Here is an 8,393-nt window from a genome sequence, read left to right on the forward strand (position 1 = left end):
AGTCACAAAACCAGCATACCCAAATTTTCAGCAGATTATATCTTGGTGAGGTCCGTCCTGACAGGAGTCAGGCAGAGGGTATGGCAGTGATTTTGGATAGTGGAAGCAAGTGGCTGCTGGGGACTGTGCTTGGGCAGGCACAAGCCAACCTACCGCCTTCCGATTTATTACAGTCTGTTCAGCCATGTGCGGGTCCAAGATTAACTGTGGCTTTTGATTTCTTTCAAGATTTATCTATGGGTCACTGAAATAAGGCCAATAAATGAGCTTGTATAGCTGAACCAAAGGTAGTTTGTGGGCATGGCTCCCACATACCTCACTTTTGGCATTTTAGTTTTTTGGTAACTTGGTCCCAAGTTTATGGGGTCCGGCCAGAGGCAAAGCAGCTATTTTGGGCTGTGAGGGAACCTGAAGTCACCATCAGGCTGCTGATGCACTCACCCTACAGGTACAGCTTAACCTGTTCGTGGCATCATACTCCCTGGACAGTTACTTTTTGAATGAAGGAATGAAAATACAAAGTTCAGCAGGGAAATCTTCTTCAAAAAAGTTGGAAAAAACGTTGGAAAAATGGTCACACACAGGCCAAAAGAAAAAAATGTGTGCAGATCTCTTTATAACACCAAGAAAAATCCAAACAAAAATGGATTAAAGACGTTGACATCAGACCTAAAGAAAGAAGTTACATCCCTGGGAAAAAATGAGTAGAAATTGTTTCATATACCTATTGTACTTTTACAGTGAAATTGGAAGTGAGGACCACCAAATGAACTACTTGATTTAATTGATCACTTTAAATGTTACACATTGAGATGTATTAATTAATGCAACTGATCACTTTAAACATGTCCCATTTAAAAAGTAGCACTGTAGCACTGTCCTCCTGTTGTTCATTGATTTGTTCAAGCAGGCACCAGTAACGTCTCCATTGTGAGACTTTTTTTTTGGTATATCTAAATATGCCATGGGTAGCTTGCCAGGCTCTGCCGTGCGAGCAGAATACTCTAGGAACCTTGCCGGGCTCTCCGAGAGGGACAGAGGAATCGAATCTGAGTCGGCCACATGCAAGGCAAATGCCCTACCTGTTGTGCTATCGCTCCAGCCCCTTTGAAAAAGTATCCAATAAAAATAGATAATGAGATGGCTTTACGTGGGAGACTGCAGCAGATAAAATTCAGCCCAGCCAGACCCACCTCCTTGGACCCTTCAGCCCTTTGACACTTTGGTCCTTCTCTCTTTCCTCTCTCTCTTTCTATCTATCTCTATATCTATCTCCCTCTCCACATACCCATTCAGACTACAGGATCAGGTAGGACTCTTTCATGCCTGGAAAGATAGCAGAACAGAGGCAAGGCTAATAGGCCCAATTGGCAGCAGCATCAGACAGTGCCAGAATGTGCAGGCAGAGACAGAATATTTAGCACAGAAATCTTACCCATAAGTACATGGCTGGAGACCAGGAATACTAGTAGAGGAGGGAATCATTGGGGTACAGTGTGACAAACCAAGAGACAAGATTTCAGACTTAGGAAAGCATACACTGGATAGAGAATGGTGTAGGTATGAGACCATACACTGGAAGATAACCAATATCAATAGACAGGACTTAAGAAGTCATATGTAGGACTGGGATCACTAGGCCACTGCAGGTTGCTGGCAAGTCTTGCTCTCTCATCCCTGGCTGTAGGGTCATCCCAAATGATTTGTTCATTCTGGGAGGGTTCTGTCCCAATGGAAAACCAGCAGGACCGTACTACTGTTCAAGAAGGGAGACATCCATGACATTGGCAACTATCGCCCGATCTGCCTATTGTCTGTCATCTACAAGTTGTTCACTCGAGTCATCCTAAATAGGATTGGCAGAACACTAGATGAAGGACAACCATGCAAGCAAGCCAGGTTCCACAAAGGATTCAGCACCATCGACCATATCCACACGATAACCAAGCTCATTGAGGTTTCTTGGGAGTTCAAGATGCTGCTCTGTCTAACGTTCATTGATTTAAAGAAGGCCTTTGATTCTGTTGAGATGGAAGTGGTCATTGAAGCCCTAGCCATTCAGGGCATTCAAGCCCAATACATCAAGATCCTCCATGAGCTGTATTGCGGATTCACTACCAGGATCTCACCATTCTACAAGGAAGTAATCATTGATGTCAAGAGAGGGGTTCGGCAGGGTGATACCATTTCTCTGAAACTCTTCAGTGCCACCCTCGAGAACATCATGCGATGACTGAAATGGGAAGGAATTGGAGTGAAGATAGATGGTCGGCAAGTACACCACCTCTGCTTTGCTGATGACATTGTTTTAATAACACCAAACATCAGCCAAGCGGCACAAATGCTGGCCGACTTTGACCGTGAGTGTGGAAAGGTCGGACTACAGCTGAATCTTACGAAGACAATGTTTATGAGAAACAGCCTCGTTCCTGATGCCCCATTCGCTCTCAACGGAATGACCATCTCCGAATGCAACAGCTATGTGTACCTAGGTCGAGAAGTCAACATGACAAATGACCTGGCACCCGAGCTGCGCAGGAGAAAGAGAGCAGCTTGGAACGCCTTTAAGAGCGTCAAAGAAATAGCCAAGAGGATGAAGAACCTCCGGCTCTGGGCACATCTCTTTGATTCCACTGTTCTTCCTGCACTAATATATGCCTCAGAGACCTGGGCCCTACGCAAACAGGATGAGAACACTATTCAGGTCTCCCAAAGAAGAATTGAAAGAGCTATGCTTGGAATATCACGTTTCACTCAAATGAGAGAAAGAATCCTGAGTTCCGACATCCGTCGACAATCAAGAATCAGGGACGCTGTCTCGTTTGCCAAGGTGTCAAAAATCAGATGGGCTGGTCACGTAATGAGATTTAAAGACAACCGCTGGACTAGAGCTGTTACCAACTGGATTCCACGGGATGTCAAAAGACCGCGTGGCCGCCCACCTACCAGATGGTCAGACTTCTTCATCAAGATCATGAACGATCGGTTTGAGACTCTTCATGTTCCTAGAGCGAACAGACGCCATTGGGCTACACTAGCATGTGACAGGGACAAATGGAAACGTTACTGGTGCCCGCTCGAGCAAATTGACGATTAACAGGAAGTTAAGTGATTTAAGTGATTAAGTGATGTAGGACTGGGACATGTGGACAGGATGAGAAGTATCTTACACAGCTAAAAGTAGAGACCTGAACACTGCAGAGGGACATAGACCCATCTAATTTTACTGTACAACAAACTCCAACTTTTTAACCTTTTGAGTTTTGCATGCAAATCATTCATATAATTCTCAGGAGTTAATGAGCACAGGAAAATAAATCCATTTTCACAGTAGCAAAACCACTTCGCATCAGTGAGAATAGCATAAATTAGAAAAAAATTACTGGTAACAACGTATGTTGGCAGGGGTGTGGTGAAAAGGAACTCTCATCCACTGCTGGTGGGAATATTTCCTGGGGCAAGCCCTATGGAAAACAGTATGGACAGTTTTCAGTACTCTCTCAAGTTAAGAATTGAGCTGCCACATAACCCAGCAATTCCACATTTCAGTATCTAACTCCAGGACCAAAAACATTCATTCAAAAGGACATGTGCACACTATTATTCATTATCCATTTAGCACAATAATGAAGATATAGAATCAACCTCAGCATCCAAAGACAGATTATGAAGATGTGATATATATATATATATATATGCAAAATGGAATATTTTGCGAGTACAAGTATTAATGAAATTATGCAACCTGGTTGGAATTTGGAGATGCGCTAAGTGAAGTGGGTAAAAAAAAAAACACACAGGATGATCTCACTATACAGAATAACTGGACAAAAGAACTGGTGCTGATCTCAGCTATTCTTGGGTATTAATCTCATACTTTGTTACTTTATATCCCCCAGATGAATGCAATCTTTCTATGTCTATCCCTCTCTTTCTGACTCATTTCGCTTAGCATGATACTTTCCATATTGTACCACTTGTATGTAAATTTCATGACTTCATCTTTTCTAAGAGCTACATAGTACTCCATTGTGTAGATGTACCAAAGTTTCTTTAACCAGTCATCTGTTCTTGGGCATTCAGGTTTCTTCCAGTTTCTGGCTATTGTAAAGAGTGCTGCAATGAACAAACAACTGCAGATGTCACTTCGACTATACATTTTTGCCTCTCTGGGATATATTCCCAGGAGTGGTATTGCTGGGTCAAATGGGAGCTCAATTTCTAATTTTTTGAGAATCGTCCATACTGTTTTCCAGAAGGGGTGAACCAGTGGACATTCCCACCAACAGTGAAGGAGTGTCCCTTTCTCGCCACATCCACGCCAGCATCGGTTGCTTTTGTTCTTTTGAATTTGGGTCAGTCTCTGAGGTGTGAGATGGTATCTCATTGTGGTTTTGATCTGCATCTACCTGATGATTAATGATGTAGAGCATTTTCTCATGTGCTTTTTTGCCATTCGGATTTCTTCTTTGAGAAAGTTTCTGTTCATTTCATTGCCCCATTTTTGGATGGGGTTGGATGTTTTCTTCTTGTGGAGTTTAACCAGTATTTTGTATATCCTGGATATCAACCCCTTGTCAGATGTGTATTCGGTGAATATCCTTTCCTTTCCCATTCTGTAGACTGTCTTTGTATTTTGGTCACTGTTTCTTTGGAGGTGCAGAAGCTTCTTAGTTTAAGATAGTCCCATTTATCTATCTCTGTTTTCACTTGCTCGGCCAGTGGCGTGGCATCTTTGAAGATACCATTAGCTTCAATGTCATGGAGGGTTTTGCCAACTTTATCTTCAATGTACCTTATGGTTTCTGGTCTGATGTTGAGGTCTTTAAACCATTTTGATCTTACTTTTGTACATGGTGTTAGGCAGAGTTCTGAGCCTATTTTTTTGCATGTAGCCGTCCAGTGATGCCAACACAATTTATTAAAGAGGCTTTCCTTACTCCACTTCACATTACTTGCACCTTTATCAAAGATTAGATGAGCATATGATTGAGGAGAGATGTCAGTGTATTCAACCCTGTTCCATTGGTCTGCAGTTCTGCCTTTGTTCCAGTACCATGCTGTTTTAATTATTACTGCTTTGTAGTACAGTTTGAAGTTCGGGAGGTTGATTCCTCCCATTTTCTTTTTCCCAAGAATTGCTTTAGCTATTCGTGGGGGCTTATTGTTCCATATAAATTTCAAGAGTGTTTGCTCCATTTCTTTGAAGAATGTCATGGGTATCCTTATAGGGATTGCATTGAATTTATACAATGCTTTCGGTAGTATTGCCATTTTGACAATGTTAAGTCTCCCGACCCATGAGCAGGGGATATCTTTCCATTTCCTCATGTCCTCTTTTATTTCCTGAAGTAGCGTTTTGTAGTTTTCTTTGTACAGGTCCTTTACTTCCTTAGTTAAGCTGATTCCTAGGTACTTGATTTTCTGGGGCACAATTGTGAATGGGATTGTTTTTTTCATGTTGCTTTCTTCTCTCTCACTGTTTGCGTATAGGAAAGCCATGGACTTTTGGGTATTGATTTTATAACCTGCAACTTTACTATACGAGTCTATTGTTTCTAAGAGTTTTTTGGTGGAAGTTATTGGGTTCTCTAAGTAGAGTATCATATCATCTGCGAATAGTGAGAGCTTGATTTCTTCCTTTCCTACCTGAATGCCCTTAATATCTTTTTCCTGCCTAATCGCTATTGCAAGTACTTCCAGTACTATATTGAACAGCAGTGGAGAGAGTGGGCATCCCTGTCTCGTCCCTGATCTTAGAGGGAAGGCTCTCAGTTTTTCCCCATTGAGGATGATGCTTGCTGTAGGCTTGTGGTAGATGGCTTTAATTATGTTGAGGAAGGTCCCCTCTATACCCATTTTCGCTAGGGTTTTCATCATAAAGGGGTGCTGGATCTTATCAAATGCTTTCTCTGCATCTATTGATATGATCATATGCTTTTTATCTTTTCTTTTGTTGATATGGTGGATTATGTTGATTGATTTCCGAATGTTGAACCATCCTTGCATCCCTGGGATGAATCCTACTTGGTCATGGTGTATGATCTTTTTGATGAGTAGTTGGATTCTATTTGCTAGTAGTTTGTTGAGGATCTTTGCATCTGTGTTCCTCAGGGATATCGGCCTGTAATTCTCTTTCTTTGTGGTATCTCTGTCTGCTTTTGGTATCAGTGTGATATTTGCTTCGTAGAAACTGTTTGGAAGTGTTTTTGATATTTCAATTTCGTGGAAAAGCTTAAAGAGCATTGGGAGTAAGTCCTCTTTAAAGATTTGGAAGAATTCACTAGTGAATCCATCCGGGCCAGGACTTTTGTGCTTGGGGAGACTTTTTATTACCATTTCAATTTCCTTGATGGTGATAGGTCTGTTCAGGTATTCCAGGTCTTCTTGGTTCAGCCTTGGGAGTCTGTAGGAGTCTAGGAATTTATCCATTTCCTCGAGGTTTTGATGTTCCGTGGCATAAAGCTTCTCAAAGTACTCCCTGAGGATCCTCTGAATTTCTGTGGTTTCTGTTGTAATGACCCCCTTTTCATTTCTGATTCGGTTTATTAGGGTTTTTTTCTCTCCCTTTCTTTGTGAGTTTTGCTAGAGGCTGATCGATCTTGTTAATTTTCTCGAAGAACCAGCTCTTGGTTTCATTGATCTTTCGGATTGTTTTTTGGGTTTCCATCTCGTTAATCTCTGCTCTGAGTTTTATTATTTCCTTTCTCCTGTTCGGGTTGTGCTCCTTTTTTTGGTCCTTCTCCAAGCTCTTAAGCTGTGAGGTTAGGTTACTTATGTGTGCTCGCTCTTCCTGAGGAATGCTTGTAGAGCTATAAACTTTCCTCTTAACACAGCCTTTGCTGTGTCCCATAAGTTTTGGTAACTCGTGTTCTCATTTTCATTCGTTTCTAGTAATCTTTTGATTTCCTCTTTGATTTCCTGTCTAATCCACTCGTTGTTCAATAGTGCACTGTTTAATTTCCAGGTGTTTGATTTAGTTTTCTGTTTTTGTGTGTGATTTACTTCTAATTTCAGTGCATTATGGTCTGAGAAGATTGTTGATACAATCTCTACCTTCTTAATTTTATGGAGGCATGTTTTGTGGCTCAGCATGTGGTCTATCTTGGAGAATGTTCCATGTACGCTTGAGAAGAATGTGTATTCAGCTTTTTGTGGATGAAGTGTCCTGTATATATCTACTAAGTCCCTTTCTTCCATTGTTTCCCTCAAATGAAGTATGTCCTTGCTAAGCTTGAGTCTGGTTGATCTATCAAGAGGTGACAAAGCAGTGTTGAAGTCTCCCACTAGTATTGTGTTGCTATTGATGTCTTTTTCCAAATCTATGAGTAGTTGTTTTAAGTACTTTGCTGGTCTCTCATTAGGTGCATATACATTTATTATTGTAAGTTCTTCCTGTTGTACAGATCCTCTGATCAATAAGTAATGGCCTTCACTGTCTCTTATGACCTTCCTCACTCTGAAATCAATGTGGTCTGATATAAGGATGGCTACCCCAGTTTTTTTATGGGAGCTGTTTGCCTGTAGGATTGTTTTCCAGCCTTTGACTCTGAGTCTGTGTTTGCTTTGACTATTGAGATGCGTTTCTTGCAGGCAGCAGAATGTTGGGTTCAATTTTCTAATCCATCCTGCCACTCTATGTCTTTTAATTGGTGCGTTTAGCCCATTGACATTGAGAGAGATTATTGTTATGGGATTTTGTCCCATTGTTCTGTTAAAATTGGGTGTATTTGAGGGGCCTTTCTTGCCTTAAAGTAGCCCATTTAGTTGTTCTTGTAACCATGGTTTTGAGTCTATGAAGTTCCTGAGCTGTTGTTTGTCTGTGAAACTGTGTGTTGTTCCTTCTATTATGAATGAGAGTCTTGCTGGGAAAAGTATTTTGGGGGAGGCATTTATTTCATTGAGTTTTTTTACTATGTCCCACCACTGTTTTCGGGCCATGAGGGTTTCATCAGAAAAATCAGCTGTGAATTTTAAGGATGCTCCTTTGTAAGAGATTTAAAAATATGGAACGCTTCACGAATTTGCGTGTCATCCTTGCGCAGGGGCCATGCTAATCTTCTCTGTATCGTTCCAATTTTAGTGTATGTGCTGCCGAAGCGAGCACGAAACATTTTTTTAAATAAGGAAAGTGAAAGTGTGTTAGATAGAAAAAAATGGTGATTAGTGATGGTTACCAGTGAGTATTTTGAAAACAGAAACCAGAAGCAAAATGTGACAATGGAAATTAAGTAGAAAAATGTTACAACAATTAGATGCAGATAGAATGTTTACAATTGAAATTAAGTATACTTTATTGTAAACTGTCACTGTCACTGTCCTCCAGTTGTTCATCGATTTGCTCAAGCGGTTCCAGTAACATCTCCATTGTGACACTTGTTACTGTGTTTGGC

The 8,393-nt window shown here is 41.1% G+C and overlaps 1 non-coding gene across 1 annotated transcript; it reads right to left on the reverse strand.

Annotated features, from left to right (window-relative positions):
- Positions 1-8,000: 8,000 nt before the first annotated feature.
- On the reverse strand, positions 8,001-8,107 carry LOC130032683 (U6 spliceosomal RNA). The gene has a single exon (XR_008793860.1). It is a non-coding gene; the product is annotated as a U6 spliceosomal RNA (small nuclear RNA).
- Positions 8,108-8,393: the final 286 nt, after the last annotated feature.

Source organism: Sorex fumeus, unplaced genomic scaffold, assembly GCF_029834395.1.
Source record: "Sorex fumeus unplaced genomic scaffold, SorFum_2.1 ptg000050l, whole genome shotgun sequence".
NCBI classification, from domain to species: domain Eukaryota; kingdom Metazoa; phylum Chordata; class Mammalia; order Eulipotyphla; family Soricidae; genus Sorex; species Sorex fumeus.